Below are 18,738 nucleotides of genomic sequence, written 5' to 3' on the forward strand. Positions count from 1 at the left end.
CAATGACGACGACGAGATCGGGGAGCCCGGCGCGGCGGCGGCATCCAAGGCCACGCCCTGCCCCGCAGTCTACTGCGCCACGTCCCGCACGTGGCCGGGATGACGGGACGACCCCCCCCCCCCCCCCCCCCCCCCCAGTTCCTCGTTGGCAGCACGTTTGCTTCCGGCCATGGATGCGAGGAGACAGGGAGCAGAGGCAGGAGGGCGAGCGCTTTAGCAAGGTGCTGCTTGCCCAGCGAAGGAAGATTTGGGGGGAATTTATAGGCGAACCTACGATGGTTCGTCTTCCAAAGACTAAAGCAACGCGCCCTGTCCACTTCCCCATGATGCGCCGGTCAATTGTGGAAGACCCGCGAGGGCAGAAATTCACACGTGGTCATTAAGGGCACGTGGGACCCCGGTTGCAGCCTCACGTGGGCCAGTCTCAGTGCTAGGGTCATGAGAGTGTCATAGTCATTAAAGACCCTGCCACATAAGAAAAAAATTTGATTTGGCAAGAAAGTTAAGAGGACAGATAGATGACCCGTGTCGTCACCATGATGCGGGAATGACACTCCCACTGAGACTGGTCTTCATTTCATCTATGGCATATTTGATTACACCACCATTGCAATATTTAATGCCGTAAGCTATCTACTCCCTCCTTCCTCGATTGTTAGGCGTCACAGCGTTTTCTGCTTTTTTTTTATATATAGGGCGCACCATCTCGGGACTCCTCCGACCTCGGTACATGTCGTGAATTAAATCGTGGAAGCCGAGCAGTCCAGCAGACGGGAATAAAGATGGACCGATCTCTCTCTTCTCCGTTCCATCTTGCTCTTTCTCTTTTCTTCCCATGGCTAGCGCTCCCGCCGCCGGCAACGAGATCGTCATCTCCGACCAAGGCGACGAGATCGTCCTCCGCCGGCAACGAGGTCGTCTGCTCCGCTGATGGCGGTGAGGTCATCTGCTCCGCCGGCAACAAGATCGTCCGCTCTGCCAGCAACGAGGTTGTCCACTCCGACAATGGCGGCGAGGTTGTCTGCTCCGCCGGCAACGAGGTCATCCGCTCCGCCGGAAATGAGGTCATCCGCTTTTCAGGATAATGGGGCCGCTCTTGATCCCTTCCTACTTCGGTGCTTACACAAGCGACGTACGTGAAGCTGCATTTGCACTGGATGCAATCCGCCGAGGTGCAACCATGAAAGATGATTTAGACATATTGGCAAATGACAATGTAGAAGATGCTACCCGTGTTAAGAATCTTAGGATTTCATGTGTTAGGTTGATGAAACAATCTTAGCATCCATGTTTACAATATGCATGGAACTGTACCCCGTCCGAAAATATGCATGGTACTATTATGTCAAGGATGTGTGACTAATGTAAGCTTTCATGCGAGTAAGTCATAGTGGGATGCAAATGATAATTTCATTAAAATTTAGGGATTACAAAATTCACAGCTTACATAATCGATTAAGATTCAGAGATTTCAAAGTTGACTAAACAAGATCAGACAGAGGCTAGAAAATCTATTGCTTCTTGAACAATCGTTGGATCACATGACAAAGTCTTCGGCAGCGTTCTTAATCTCACCAACATTGCCTTCTTCATGTGAGGCACAGGATAATGTTGCCCTCCTTTTTCTTTAAGTATCTCCCGTAAGCAACCTTGAAGAGTGAGGAATACTCTATTTGACCTGCCAACTGGAAAATTCCAATAAGCTGCTTGAACCTTATTCACAATTTCATCAATGGTTTTTGGCATGCCACTCCTATGGAACAATGCCTGTGTGGCTGCAAACAATCCAAGGTCAAGCACGTTTGTGTCTGGGGAAATTTGATCTGTTATGGCGCGAACCGTTGGGAAAGATTTTGGCAAGAGAAAAAATAGCACAGTTGTTGTTGTCGAGAATCGAAGCGACGAGGCTGCCGGGCGTACGTGGGGAACCAGCGACGAGGCTGCGACGTGGCTGGTTCGACGTATCTGCCTTGGTCTCTGGGCTCCCCCTCCGTGCACCTAACAAACGAGGAAGGAGGGAGTATGAAACTGTGCCATGACACTTTGCACTGAGAGTGACTCGGTCATTCCAGTGTCAAACTGGTACGACACTCTTGGTAACTATGCGATGACACTTCCCACTAAGATTGGCCAGGGACAACGCGACCCATTTCTCTGCGAAAAGAGCTGGCAACGGAACTGATTTGATCTCAATCGATAAACGTTACATTATTTGGTAAAGGTTTGAAGTTCGCTTAAGTTTGAGAGCATTGTATTTATTTATTATTGTGGCTTGTTCTTTAATTGCTAGTCTATCTTCCATAATGAAAAAGTAGCCGGCCACAACATGAACTTAAATGCTAAATACTTGAGAGAGCAATATGTCTTGTTATGTATGACTAAGTGCAGAGAGGACATTGAGGGGCAACGCTTATTTCTTTATAAGCAAAGCTCCTGGACTTACTCGAGGACGAGCAATGTTTAAGCATGGGGGGAATGTTGGCGCTCCTTAAGTACCCATTTTATCCCTTGTTTATCCTTGATAATGTCATGAATTTAATATCAAAATCACTAACCGTCCTAACCCCGGCCTAATTATTGGTCATTTTCACACTTGCACATATATTTTGGAGGAACTTCGTTTTTGCAGGTTTTTGGCCTATTTTAGAGCATGAAATGACAAGGCCCGTGATCGAGCGCCAACACGGAGAAAGACGAAGGCCAAAGCCCAAAGGAAGGACCAAAGCCCATGTTGATTCGAAGCACATTCATGCACATCCATCCTCCAAGAGAGCCCAAAGGACCAAGCCCACGAATATGAGATCAAGATACTTCGGGATTAAGCAAAGAAAATAAAGATTTAAGGAAGGATTCCCTATCCTATCCTTTGCCCGAAGATATCTCCAAGATAACAACATCCAAAGGGGTGCAATTGTGAAGGACATAAACTCTAGAAGATGCGAGGAGTCTACACGCGAAAGATGAGACCAAGGCGTGCCCGAAAGAGGGTAGGCCGGCCGGCCTAGGCCCATGGGGCCGGCCGGCCTAGCCCGTTTCCGAGGCGGTTCGGCCTCCCCTTCGACCGGTGGCTTCCTCGGCTTATAAATAGCTCGCACCTTATTCAAGTCGCGACATCCATCCACCGAGAACTCGACGAAAACATAGGGCTAAGACCGGAGGGAGACGATGGCCGCCGCAAGTCTTCGAAGTTGTCTAGGAGATGGCTTAGGCCACCCCTAGCCGCCATGGCCTCCCTGCATGGTTGTGCCATGGTGGAGTTCATGAGCTAGTTGGAGTCGTCAATGGTGTATACGCGGTGGTGACGATCCAAACGAATCTATTATGTGAGTAATGTCTTCATGTCATTCGATCTATTCAGCGATCATGTCTCTCCTCTTTGATTTCATTCTTGCCTTGGGTGCGCTTATTTCTAGATCTATTTTCGAGATAGATTGCATGGAGTGTTCTTGTAGCTATGGTGGCTAGGAGTTCATACCGGATCTACCCAAGGGGGTTCGACACTAGCGTGCTTCTGGGTGCCCTTGTCCAAAGGGAGTGTCATGACAGGGTGTGGCCTGAGTAGGGGGGTTCCCGAGGGGTCGGATTGGAGGTTTTGGTTTAAAGAGGCTTTGGATGAGATGCATGTTGTGCTTACTCGTTTAGCTAGAACTACAACTAGAATGCGTGTGATAGGTTTAGTCATGCCTTCGGTCATGCTTTATCCTTGCCGATGTTCATGGATGAGATCAACCTTTGTACATCACTCATATCTATCAATGGTTTACCCTTCATATACAATCAATGCTTCATGTTAGGATAGATCCGTTAGATTAGATGGAAAACCTTAGATAGTTATTTGTCGATCCACGGATTGATAAACTTTGGGGGAATACTCTAAGGGAAAAGCTACACGATCCCGTGCGCTTGCGGTATATAAATTGGGGCACTAAGGAGCGTCAACAATCAGCCGTACTTCGTGGGCGCCAGTTAGGCTGTGCGTGTATATGGCCCACACCTCATCGAACACTTAGCATTCAGGATCAGCCATACCGGTGCTTCATCCAAAGTTGTTCGGTGATTGTGGTGTCCAGCTATTCTATCCGGTGATTGCTGATGTTCTGAGCTTGGTTGAAGAACCTTGCCTGTTTTGTAATGTTACGTGGATTAATGCTCTGACATGAGCCCATGCTGCTGTAGATTGGACATGCATATGCCTGCATGTTTGTTGATAAACTTTCAGAATGATTGCAGATGATCTGAGCGGGCTCATTTTGGCAAGTTATGCCTGTCTGTTAATGCTGTGTCCTTATGTGTTCTTCATATCCTATTATCACTTGGAATTTGTCATGACTTCGTGTGTGTTGTTCTCTACAGATGAAGTTGAACATTGTGTTTAAAGGGCATAAACCTAGTGTTTATGGTGACTGGGAGACATGCCAGCTCCAAGTCACCGGTTACTGTCATGCTAGTTTCAAGAGTTACAGGACCAAATAAGATACATTGATGGCGATCAATGGCAAAGGCGAAGTCCCTCTGCATGATAAACGCGATAGATCAAAGGAAGGAGTTGTTTTGCCTAACAGGATGGACAACAAGTCCACGCCACTACCATCGATCGCAGTTAAATGCTACATGAACATAGAGTCTAGAAGACTAGAACCAAGCATAACATAACATGACATAAAGGTAAAATGTTGCAGAAGCACAGGCTCTGTATGACATAATATGACACAAACATGGAGTCTAGAACCAAAACATAACATGACATGACGTGAGGCCTACGTAACTTGCAGAAGTACATAACATCCTAAGGATTAGGCCTGAGGGTGCGGAACATGGACACGCACAGGCTACGGATCCTGCATTCCTCACTGCAGAAGTTCGACCACTCGTATCATCTGACATGGCCGATAGGCTTGCCGCACCAGCCCTCGTTGACCCATCCGACCTGCCCCGGGTACGGGGATGCGCAATGGTGAATGCCCGCACGAGGCACTGACCTAGGCATGGGGACGGCCTGGTGCCAGATAGGCCACACGTATGTCCACAGCGTGTCGAAGATGTGCTCGCGCGGAAGAGAAATCCCACGGTCATTCCAGACGGTGAGTGCCGGGTCGTCGTCCGCCACCTCCGCCAGGAGCTCCTTGGTCTGGAGGTCGTCCATGGCGCCTCTATTTGCTCGCCACAGGAGCATAGCGAGCATGTACGCCGCCATCATGTGCCCCCCCCCCGAGCAGCCTGATCGAGATCGTCCAGCGGCGCATGAAGAGCCCCGCCGTGCTGTCGGAAGACGACCCTCATCCCCTCAATGAAGAGCGCCTCGGGGTTGCCCGCGCCGTAGGTGTTCGCGATCAGTCGCTCGCTAATCTCTGCGTTGGCCGACTGCCGCAGCACCAGCCTCAGATTGAGGCTGCGGCGCACCAGCGGCGCGCCGCACACCCTGTTTCTCATGAGAGAGCAAGCCCCCCTGAGGCGACGGATATCGGCCATGGGGAAGCTAGATGAGGCCGCGACGCGGGCAGCGATGTCGATGAGCGTCTCCTCTGGAAGCTCAGCGAGGGATCTCGCAGGCACCATAGGCCGCCCGGCGACGAGGAGGGCGAAGGAGCTTCTGGTCGGGGAGGTCGATGACAATGGCGGCAGAATGAGGGCGAGAGTGCAATGGCAGAGGGATGAGGCGAAGCAGAACGACGCGGGACCTTGGAACCACTGACGACAAAGCGCCCCTCCACAAATTGCCCTTTAAACGCAGGGGTCAGAGTCCAAGGTGGTTACGCAGATCCAGTGACATTGTACGGTGTCATTCCCTGTGACATTGAGTCACTAACATGTGGGACCCACATGATATGGGTCCCATACATCAGTGACTCATTATCAAGGGAAATGTCACTGTGCAATGCCACTATATCTGAATCCCCGAGGCGGAGAGGCGTGGGTCCGGGGAAGTTGAAGCAGTTTCGAGGAGGCGGCGGAGAGGCATGGGAAGTCGAACCGCTGCCGAGTAGGTGGAGAGGTGTGGGTCCGGCAGGGCGGACCCAGCAATCGATGAAGACTAGGGCCAAAACTATAGATAGGCCGATTGGGCTGTTTGATTGTTGGCCATAATGCTACTAAGTATACGCCCATTTATCCATTTATCTAGTTGTATAGAACTACAGTACCTGTGTTTGTTAATGCTGCTTGTGTGTGATATATCAAATTGTGTGTGATATATTTGCAAACTTGTGTTTTTCAGTTGCTACTAGACCAATAATTCTCAACGCATGTCAGAGATGGAGGGTTTCATAAGCATTAATCCACATCACAAATTTTACTGATTTGGCGACGCTATTTGTGAGGAGAGATGTTTTATCCCCATGAAACTCTTGTTGCATAGTTATCTAGTTCTCATTCTAAGTAAATGTGACATGAAACTTCCAAAAGATGGGTGCAGTGAGGCCGGTGCGCCACTGGTACCAATTACCGAATTGATTTTGTGAAACTCGACGCTCCGGAGCCAGACAATGGTTACACAAATGCTTGACCGGTTTTCAGTATTGACTTTCGCCGGAATATTATTCGTTCGCTTCACACATTCGCTGATTGACCACATCTTTCGATGCACGTTTTGGTCTGGTGGCCACCGGTCAGAAGCACTGAGCGAGATGACCGGTGATCGATTCATGCACCAATTCGACAGCTGATCGACAGACAAGTTCACCGCTGATCGACTCATGTGACATTTTCTAAAGGACTCAGCAGATTACCTGATGGAACTGTTCTTTCCATGCACCATTTGGACCGTGTTCACCATTCTTGTCCACCAGTCCATATATTTTACGAAATTGCGAGCCTACCGATTCAAGATTGCCCCTCTAACTCTTCATGGGCTGAGACCGCCGTATGCCCACATCTGGCCCATCCAGCTCGCCGGCTGCTTTTGTTGCTTCACATGTTTCGGCCCATCTGCCTTGCGGCCTGCTTGGGTTGCTTCACGTGTTCCTCTGTTATTGCACTCACGAGTCACTGTTGCTATCACCGGACATTTTTTCATGTACTCGTCAGATTTCCTGATGGTTTCCAATCACCATTTGGACCCGTGTTCACTATTCCATACTCCGGTGATCTTTTAGGATGAGCCCCACTTCTTGAGCCACAAGTTGGGTCCTCATTCAACACTAGCATATTCTTAATCCTTTGCGTGGTAGCACTAGACGGATCGGTACTCCCTTCAATCACCGTTGGTGTCACCGGTCACTCGGGAGGTATGGAACTTAAGACATGGGGCACACGGCTCGAAAGGATAGCTTCTCCTCCAGAGATGCATCCACTTAGTCCACACCTGGAACAGAAATTGCACGCTGTAGCGAAAATGGCCTCTCATGCCATATTTCAATATAATGTTTTGGCGATTGATGACACACGCAACACTTGAACTAATGTGTTTGCTTAGATGATATACTCAGGCTTTTAGGTTCAAGTGATGACAAAGAGAAGAGAGGCGAAGCTAGGCCCGAAGGGCCGCCCCTACGTCGGTTCCGCGGACGGGGGTCGAGGGGGAGCCGCCCCTCGCGGGTCTCAGGGCAGCGCCCTGAAACCTAAAAGAAATCAAGTCACCGGTTGAACCGACGCCAAGCAAATTACACACGTCGGTGCATTGACTTGAGCACGTCTGGGAGTTTTAGTATCATCGGATGAACCGACGTAAGGCAAAATGTACTCATTGGTGCAATGACAGAGATGGCCTGCGGGCTAGGGTTTGGCACCGGATGAACCGACGATAGGAAGTTTGAATACGTCGGTGCAATGGCAGAAGCAGACCAAGGAAAATGCATACATCGGATGAACCGATGATGCACCGGTTAATGGCGTCGGTGCAGTTGTCCAGAGAGTTTGTTTTTCAAGGATCAGAGGACAGTTGCACTCACCGGTTAAACCGACGCTAACATTACATACACCGGTCGATTGCGTCGGTTGATTGCCCGTACACGTAACGGCTAGTTTTCAGTGGGCAGTTTAGTATCACCGGTTAAACCGACGATGGCGATTTGGGGAGCATCGGATTAACCGGTGTTAAGCACATTTCTGGCAGCTTTTCTCCAACGGCTATATTTGCTTGTGCTGCCTATATATACCCCCAAGGCCGCACCATTTGAGTGTGCTGGAGTTCAAAGAAGTATACTAGAGCTAAAGATCATCTCCAACCACCATAGAGCTTCATTGTACATCATATAGGCTTAAGCACACTTGTTAGAGTGCTTAGTGCTTGATTAGGGATTAGTTCTTGCGAGAGCTCCCTTGAGAGAAGTCTTGCTACGGCAAGCAAACACTTGTACTCGTCGTGTGACCCTCCGACTTGGTGTGGAGTGGCAACGACACTTTGTGCGGGGAAGGAGGCCCCTACTTGGTGTTAAAGCTCCAAGATAGTGAAGATGGTGCCGTGGTGACGCTTCGAGATAGACGGTGGCGGTGACCTCGTCTTTGTGACTTGGTGTCACTTAGCCTTTGCTTGTCGGGAGCCTTGGAGGCGTGGCAAGACAGTGATCAAGCGAAGAGACTCGGTATCACACTTGTTCTTTGTGAGCAAGTGGCCGTGGACGTAGGGAGGGACTTTGGTGTCCTAACCGAACCACGTTAAATCGTGTGTCTTGGTGTCTTCACGGGAGTTTGCATATCCTCTCCCTTACCACTTTACTTACCGCATTACGTTTCCGCATTTACTCTTTCTTGCTTACCTTTACTTTCCTAGTTAGTTTGATTAGGATTGGCTATAGGTTGCAAGTCTTTTGGGGTAAGTAGAGGGTAGCATAGATAAATCTTAGTCATAACTAGCATGTGTAGGACGTGTTAGGTTTATCTTATGCAATTAGTTTGAGCCCTAGGATAGAAAAGCGATTAGCGACCCTATTCACCCCCTCCCCCTCTAGGGTCGGACACCCCGGTGATCCTTACACACGCCATTTTAGTTAGCTCTAACATAAACAGTGGGCAACGTCAATGTGTCTTGATCTATGACCATGACACCTTCCCTCATGTAGGTGCAACTATAAGAACAGCAACTATGGGACTGTTTTTTCCATGCGCCAATGCGACCGGTGTTCATCGGACATGACCACCGGACAATCTATCATCGGACGAACCTGAGGGCTATCCAGTGGTTGCAATGGTCTCACAGTTGTACTCTGTAACAGCTGGTGAAGGATCAAGTGTACGAAAATATAATGTTTGCTTCCTTTTTCTTCGGTTACATCATTTAAGTGCCTCGTAGACATATCTTCATCATGTACACAAGAGCACAGAAAAGCACCATGAGCTCCTACTCCATCTCCTCAAGAAGCAGGACTAGGTCCTTCTCAACAACTAGTGGCAGCCCCTGCTCAAGCCTCAAGCAACATGGGTGCATCAACTTTTCAAGCCCCAAGACCAGGAGCTGCAACATCTTCTCAGGGACCATTTCAGCAAACCATTCCAAGAGCATCCCAAGGAGCAGTGGCCGCCTTTCTTACTTGTTGTTTGGTGTCAAGTACTGAAAATGTCTAGCTGCAAAATGATACCTTTTCTGAACTTATGTTACTTGTATTGTTTGATGACATCTACATAATGATACTATTTGCTGTAAATATTTGTTGCTATGAGCTGATGTTAGTTCTATGAACTTAGGTTTATGTTAGTGTTGTGACCTGTGAACTGATATTGTTAACTGCCATTCATGTGCATTTATCACTTCTTTTTGCAAACTAGTTCATTTTGCATTGAAATATGCTGCAAGCTCAGGCAACATTTACATCAAAAAATCATGCACTAACAAAAGTAGTCACAAAAGCTCAGGCTCTATCACAGAAAGTCACAATATTGAGTACTTCAGTACAAACAACAACCCTAACAAAGAAAAAACTACAATGCACCTACTAAAACAATTGAAGTTGCTCTTCTCCTTCAAGTCAAGTTGCTCCTTGCAATTTTCCTCCATCTTCTTATTGAATTCATCCTTCTCCTTTCTAGTTGCACTGTCATCTACTTGAGCTCTCCTTTTTCCTCCTGAATCCTCTGAACATGCTGCTGCTCCTCTTCTTTCTCCCTCCTCAGCTGCCAAATAGCATCACGAAGGTCACACAATAAAATCCGCTCATACTGGATGGCTTCACGATCAATCCACACATAATAGCCGCAATCCCTGAGTTTCTACACTCAAATTAATTGCACAACAAATCAGAAGATCAATCTCAGAGCAGACCAAAAACCTAAAGAAAGGCTTACCAATCCTGAAGGGCATCTGTAGTACCTCCGGCCCGGGTTGTCATCGCTCCATGATGTCCAGCAAGGCGCCTTCCGATTGCAACAGCACTTCACCGTCGGGGAGTAGTCATACGGACCAACTCGGTACGACACCGGCGCCTAAACCTCTCCATCCCCCCGCCTCCTCTTCCTCTCGACGACGATGCGGACCACTCGGATGAGCGTGAGCTTGACGACGCCATGGCCGCAGCCTCCATCCCTCCATCGCCGGACCGCGCCCCCCTTGCTGGGAGAAAGCCTAGGTCCGCCAGGAACCCTAGGGCCGACGTAGGGTTCAACCTTAGTGGGCTAAGACTATATTAAATCAACCATTCAATCAAAATTTACTAGAACAACCATTCAATTATTAACTATACTACTCCAAATGTTATTCACACAAATATTAATTTACCATTGTACCCTTGATCAAATAAAAAAAATCATAAAGACAATTATCCCACCTCATCTCCACCGGTGTGGGGTCCACCACTTCGGTATGCACCCGGTGCATATGGCCCACCATTTAGTATGCACCGGGTGCATACCAGGTGCCTCTCTTTTTGGTGCCTCTACCTTTCCAGCCATTGGATCGAGCCACATGAGCCGTTCATTTTTCCATAACCATTCTAAAATTGGTGTAAAGAAAAATACCAAAATACTCGTAACATTATTTTTACAGATTTATTCCTTTTAAAGTGACTTAGATCTTGTATTTGCGTAAGTCACCAACAAGGAGCGTTGGTTCGGCCGGAGAAGATCAACCTGTGTGCAAATCATCTGTTCGGGTTCATCAGCCAATCGAGCCTGCGCTCTATCTGTAGTGCAGTTTTCGTGTCCAGTGTTGCCCAGTCAACTCTCCTTCCCCTTCATTCACTACATTTTTCTCTCGCGAGATCTAAGCAGCGGCTGACGGGGCTCGCGAGTCCCTGGCGGTGGCCGGAGGCAAAGCCCCCCCCTCCTCTCCCGGCCTTGAGCCCCTGACCAGTCTGTTCGCGCCGTGCAGGAGGACGCAACTAGATTTGCCAACTTGAGCGCCATCTCGGGGGCCCCGTGGCCTACTAACCTTGAGCTCGCCGTCCTTACAGATCTAGGCTGTGGACGTCGTGTTCTCTCCGGAAATGTCTAGGACATCTCACGCAAGGAGAGGATTTGCAATTCCTCTCCTTCTAAATCTGGTGCACCCCATACAGATTCCTTTGTGGCATCATACTGCCTCCATTTCCTGTTGTGGTTTGCATCCCAGTCTTATCTTACCAAAATAAAGAAAATGGCGGGTGTGGTGTATGATCTCCCCGTGATAGAACCGCCAGTGGTAGGAAGGAAGGAGCAACATGCTAGGTTTGTCTGTTCATGGTTCAATTTGTGGTGTGCTCGGTTTCGATTTCTTTGCTGCTTTGGGTGATTGTGTCTCATCTGTAGTTAACTAGGTTTGATTGCGGGATTCACCTGTTATTTTCGTGGCCTGCAACTGGTCAACTTTTCCATTTCCTGTTACTTGTGCCCAACACGAGTTCTTACAGATTCATTTTATGGTTTGCTAGCTAGGTTTGGTTTGTGGACTGTTAGCTTTTGATTTGGCCATTTTGAGATGTTTCCTGCTGTGGATTTCACTATACTTTGATATGGAAATTGTTGAAAATACGTGAAAGCTCATTACCTAGTCATTTTGTTGTAAGATAACAATGGGTAGCAAGCACCTGATGAATGTACAATAGTTGTCAATATGCTGGCTAAAAGGCTTATACCGTTTGATTTCTTTTTATTAGAACAATCTATCGACTTGCAAATCATTTTAGTTTTCATGTTGCATTTGGCAGGTCCTAGGGAAAATTTGCATGATCATTGTTCTAAATTTACAGCTAGAGATGTTTGTGTAATTTCTATATTTCTCCTGTGTATTTTGCATTTATGATTCTTGTGGCTTTTAGGAATGCAGATTGATAATGTTGTTTGACATCTTATGGATTTTAAGGATAATAGTAGGCCATGTATATGTTTGTGTACTATGACTTCCAGAGCATACTATAGTGACATCTCCTAAACAGTGTAACTTCAATGTGTTGTTAGATATTATTGAAGTGAAACAGATTCATGGTTTTGGCTAATTCTTTTGATACGCAACGTGAAAGTTGATTTGATCCGTGTCCTCTTGTTTTGGTTTTGCCCCTGTATTAAATTTGTGAGATTAAGGTGTTTTCTCCTATGTCATCTTGAAATAATTTTAGACTTTGACATATTGTAGCTAGAACCTGGTAGTTCACTTTTTTGTAAGATCAAATTTGTTGCATGTTATTTCATTTTTAGTTGATTAGGGGCATGTTTATGTTCATCTATATATTTGTGTCGTCCGGCAGATGTTGTAGGCGCAGATCTGATCGTGTAGGACAGTAGCATAGCCTGAGAGGTAAGATCTCCATTTTTTATCAGGCCACCTTTTTTATCTTATTGCTTTTAGGGATTCGGCAACATTGGTGTTGTAGTGTTCAGTTTCTCCATTTCCTCTTGTTTTTTTTTGCAGGTACCATTTCCTCTTGTTTGTGTCCAACATGTGGCCTTCATAGGTTTGATTTCTGTTCTTCTCTTGTAAATTTTTGGTGACTGGTAGTCTTGTTGTCTGTGGTCTACTATGTTTGTTTTGTGAACTGTTAGTTTTCGATTTGGGGACAGTGGCATAGCCAGAAATTTGCACCTTGGTATTCATTGTTAAAAGAATTATTCAGTCAAATATGAAGGCTTTGTAGTTGTTGTTGAACTTTTGTCATCTCTAATAGATTGTTAATAACAACAGTAGCTATTAGTTGGACCAGTGCATCTGAGCAAGACCAATGTCATAGATGATATATTGGTAGAAAGATGTGTTTTAGATATTTTGACACAAAATCACTAATGTCTTTTACTATATTTACACCTTCTTATTTCTGTGTAATTCTTTATTATTTGGTTACAATTTCCTTGTAAGTCTGTGTGATGTGGAGTTTTAAACATGTGTATGTCAGGACTTAGAGATCAAGAATAAAAAGCTCAACCTTGCTGTGAATCACCCTCAAGAAATAGGTAACTATTCATCTTTATTTCGTGCAGCAACTAGGTGCTCGATGAGGTAAGATTTTTTACTTCCTTGGTGTCAAGGTTGGTTTGAGGAAATGGTCCCTTTTATGCCAATTTATTGAACAATAGTCTAAAACTTGCACTGCATATTGCACTGACTCTGAAAGTAGTCAAGTACTCAGATGCCAATACAAAGCATGCTTTTTTGTCCTTGTGAACTTGTTATTTTGGAGAAGATTTGATTTGCTGGATGCTACTGTTAGATTCTAATTTCTGATTTATTTTTAATTTTTATCCATGTGTATCTGACCATCCTGACATTTATATTGAACTCTACATGTTTGCATTTGTTAATTGATCTCTGCATCATTCACATTTATACATGCGTGTGCTATGTTTCTATTCATCAGAGCATGTTGAAGTGCCGCATGTTCTATTAATTTCTGTCTCTATGATGTTTTTATAAATTTTCTTGTTCCTATCTCTTTCTACATATCATACCAATGTACCTTCACCTCTAGTAGCAACATGCTTGCTCATATGTTTTGTTACTTGTATGATATTAAAATCACCCTATATTTTCCCATTATAATTACATATTGTTAAAAAAGAATTACATTGCACATTTCTGAAATTATACTTATCATATTATGTATAATTAACACTATGTTGCACTATAAAAATTAATATTCGAAGCTAAAACATGCTAAATTGATACTGAATATCTAATTTATTTACCTTTTCTGTCACAATGTTTCCCATTTTGTAATTTATTTGTCTTTCTATCAATGAATATGTAACATTCTTCTAATAATTTTGACTAGATGGATTTGTCTGTTCCTAAATGGAGGGTGATGCAAGCATTGCTCTTCACCAACAGATTTGCCATTGTTTCTCTTGTTTGTGATGCCATATAGAAAGTTTATTCCATTGTAATTGAAAGTTTATTCACCAACAATATTTTTCCAGTGTAATCCAGGTAGCTCTTTCTGTGTTGAATTAATATTTGCTCTATCGCCATTGTAACACCCCAGTGTTAATTTTCGTGCTTAATTGCTAATTAGGGGCCTAAGCTTGTCATTAGCATAATTAAGTATGTGTAGTATGTTTTCCCCTTCGCTTGCTTTAATTATGTTTTCTTCCTAATTCACGGCTCAAATCAAGTCTCGCCCTTTATCAGAGTTGTAGATCTCTTTTTTTTTTCCTCTGCGACTTCTGTTTTGGCCAAATTCAAGTTCAATGCAAATCTTTTTGAGTTTCGCCTGAGGCCGGCTAGACCAATGGGTCGAAATTTTTTCAGGCCGTGGCCGGTTAGACCGGCGAAGGCCACCGGTCTGACCGGTGCTCCCCTGTTCGCCGTACCGGCGCCCATACCGACGATCAGCACAACGTCGGCGACTCCACGCGTCGCCATTCCGGCGGACCTCGCCCTCCGCGCATGCGGTTGGCCTTATCCATTACCCGACGCCCATTTTCCCCTTTCTCCCCGTCGGTGCATTGACTTGAGCACGTCTGGGAGTTTTAGTATCACCGGTTAAACCGACGTAAGGTAAAATGTACTCATCGGTGCAATGACAGAGATGGCCTGCGGGCTAGGGTTTGGCACCGGATGAACCGACGATAGGAAGTTTGAATACGTCGGTGCAATGGCAGAAGCAGACCAAGAAAAATGCATACATCGGATGAACCGATGATGCACCGGTTAATGGCGTCGGTGCAGTTGTCCAGAGAGTTTGTTTTTCAAGGATCAGAGGACAGTTGCACTCACCGGTTAAACCGACGCTAATATTACATACACCGGTCGATTGCGTCGGTTGATTGCCCGTACACGTAACGGCTAGTTTTCAGTGGGCAGTTTAGTATCACCGGTTAAACCGACGATGGAAATTTGGGGAGCATCGGATTAACCGGTGTTAAGCACATTTCTGGCAGCTTTTCTCCAACGGCTATATTTGCTTGTGCTGCCTATATATACCCCCAAGGCCGCACCATTTGAGAGTGCTGGAGTTCAAGGAAGTATACAAGAGCTAAAGATCATCTCCAACCACCATAGAGCTTCATTGTACATCATATAGGCTTAAGCACACTTGTGAGAGTGCTTAGTGCTTGTTTAGGGATTAGTTCTTGCGAGAGCTCCCTTGAGAGAAGTCTTGCTGCGGCAAGCAACTTGTGATCCGTCGTGTGACCCTCCGTCTTGGTGTGGAGTGGCAACGACACTTTGTGCGGGGGAAGAGGAGGCCCCCTCCTTGGTGGAGAAGCTCCGTAGTGGATTTCGGCCGGGTGACCGAGAGAGACGGTGGCGGTGCTCTAGACTCGGTGTCTTGTGCGCACTTGCCTTTGCTTGCCGGCATCGCCTTGGTGGCGTAGTGCAAGACGGTGATCGGAAGAGCCTCGGTGTCCCGTGGACGTAGGCGTTTGTGCCGAACCACGTTACATGACCGTGTCTACTCGGGAGTTTGCATCCCTCTTGCACTTATCTCTTTACTTACCTTATTACGTTTCCGCATTTACTCTTTCTTGTGTGCCTTTACTTTCCTAGTTAATTTGATTAGGATTGGCTATAGGTTGCAAGTTTTTAGGGGTAAGTAGAGAGTTGCATAGATAAACCTTAGTCATAACTAGCATGTGTAGGACGTGTTAGGTTTATCGTTTGCAAGTAGATTGAGCCCTAGGTTAAAAAGCGATTAGCGACCCTATTCACCCCCTCCCCCTCTAGGGTCGGACACCCCGGTGATCCTTACACGGTGGTTTTTGACTTTTTAGTAGGCTGAAAATGGAAATTGCATAGCAATTCAATGAAAAATGTTAAAAGTGCAAAACCAATTTTGTTAACTTCATCTTTTCATGCTCTATGTGATAGGATTAGGAAAGATGTTGTTTGATAGCTTTTGCTGTAAAGTTTTGCTTAAACTAGGATAAATGCCCTTTTATCTTGTAGTGCCTTGTAGAGTGGTCAACTTGCTGCTGGATTAGAGTCCTGTGTCTCCTTGAGTTAATCATGCTTATCTACCCTGCATTGCACCATGAGTCATGCATCTTTCCAGTGCACCTCTATTTTTCTAATTCTTGCATGGCATATTTTTCTTACATATAGACACCGCGAATGAACCCATCTACGAGTTAGTCACCGAGCCGGTCCTGGAGCCACAAGCAGAGGAGCAGCAGGGCGAAGAAGCAGTTGAGCCAGTTCTAGAAGAAGCCGCTAACCCCGCTAACTTGCAAGGCAAGCCCCGGAGCATAACCCTTAATTTAAACACTTTGCAATGTTGTACTTATTATCTATTGTGCATTTACGTTTCTAGGGATGTATGGAACCCTAGTGTGCATGTTTCTCCCTAGGTGCCTATGAGTCCTTACTAGTATGCAGGGGTCATTAGAAATGCTTTGCTAATTAGGAACCCGGTAGAAGTCAAGTGATTTCCGGTCACTCGCGAGACATCGGATCTGGTTATCTCTGATAGTTCTGGATAGTACTCACTTGATGAAAATTGGAGACCGAGCGGGGAGTATATTGTTGGTCAGGAAATGGTTCAGTAATGACCCCGTCTGTGTCGATTGAGTACCGTACCATTGTTGGCAGTGTTGATCAAGTTTGAACAGTACTAACCACATACCGGGAGTAGGAGGTAGTCGAAACCGGTAAGCTAAATACCTGACTTGAAACGATACTTTGAATCACAACCTGCTACTCTGGGTGTAGAATGATGGCGGGTGTTGGATGGTATGTTGCCTTCGGGTTCTCTCGGAGTTCGGCATGAGGGGCCCTTCACACGGGTTTTGGCAGGCATGGTTCAGACGTCGGGGTGATGATGGAAACAGTTGCCATATGTGGCCTGACGGGGCTTACACGTGGCGTGCGTGTTAGGTCCACCTTGCAAGATTAAATAGGATCGATTCGCCGTCTCTCTCGATGGAGAGAACCTTGGTCACTTTGTCGGATCATAGAGTAATGAAGAGAATGAAGAATGAAAGATGGATAGTTATGTTATGATGCTTAATTAACTGATTCCACCTGGATTGGTTACTTATGTTGCAAATCTAGAGATAAATAGTTGAAACTTGAATCATGGCTAAAATATGGAAAGTAAGGATCAGGTAGTAGTCGCTTTTGGCAAAACAAATCCAGCAGCTAACAGCCTTGCATGTCTAGGAGTTGGCTAAGTATAGTCCATAGTCAAGTAAGTCTTGCGAGTATTAGTATACTCAGGGTTGTTGTTATAAGCCATGAAAGCATGTTGTGTTTCTGTTGACCTTGAGCTGGTCATCCTCTCCCTCCTGGTTGGACTGTCGAGTGGGTCCCGTCTTCTCCTTGAAGTTCGGGCAGGTTGGCAGCACATCGGTGGGCAAGTTGTGAAGCTCACCTTGTATTGTCGTTCGTAGCTATCGTGTTTTAAAGCTGATCTCTGTTTTATTCTCCACTGTGTTTGAACTCTGTCATTTGTATTTGAAAACTATTTGTAAAACCTAGTGTTGTAAATTAATTTGAGAACCCCTTATGCTTGTATCACTTCTGCTCATCTTTGTCCAAGACTTCCGGTGTATATATCGATCCTTAACTAAAGTAGTTTAATCGGGCTTTACCTGACAGACTGTCAGATTACACCGTTTTAAGTGCGTGGTAACTTGATTAATTATTAAAGTGATAGTTAGCGCACTTAACCAGTGTAATTTAGGCAGTTCTGCTACAACTAGTATCAGAGCTTGATTTTGCATTGGGGTGATTACTTGCCTGCTTAATTAAGTTAAACTAACATTTAGCTCGCAAAATTCTTGGTTTTTCAAAATTTGACGCTAGTTGCGCTAAGGAATAAGGTAGATAGCTCGTATGCCGTATCTGTGTTAATAGTTAGGTGGTGTCTATGTTTCTATTTTATTTCAGCACTTCCAGCACTTTATTTCCTGTGAAAACTTAAATTCTTGCACAATCGACCTTTAATATTCTGTATCAATGCACCTATGCTAAGGTAACCTAGGTAAGTGCCCGCTGTTCGGTTGCGGAAACCGATGCTACTCCAGGCGGCATCGGATCTGGTGTTCCCCATAAGGCAATGGTACGTGGAGTGAATACATCACTATGACGTATGATGCGCTGCCCATTCAGCATTGAACGTTTGGGTGCAATCTCTATAGTGGGTTGTAATGTATGTGTGAATATGTGGGCAATTGCATATGCGTTACTCGTGTGGCGTAGGATACATGGGGGCCGTTCGTGTGTGCTAGCACGAAGGGTCTAGAAGTGGATATGCATTGTTTTTCTGTAGGTACACTAACCACGTTACGCGCGTTACGAAATCCTTGATCATAAGAATGGCTACTATATACAGGGAGAGTACGTAATTGTGCCACCGGTCGTCCTCGTATATCATGTATTAGTAATTATTTGGGTGAGTGACGAATAAAACATGCATGCATCATGGCATATCTTGGTTTGGTTTGTTGCCTTGTTTGTTAAGTGTC

Source organism: Panicum virgatum, chromosome 8K (assembly GCF_016808335.1).
Source record: "Panicum virgatum strain AP13 chromosome 8K, P.virgatum_v5, whole genome shotgun sequence".
NCBI lineage: Eukaryota > Viridiplantae > Streptophyta > Magnoliopsida > Poales > Poaceae > Panicum > Panicum virgatum.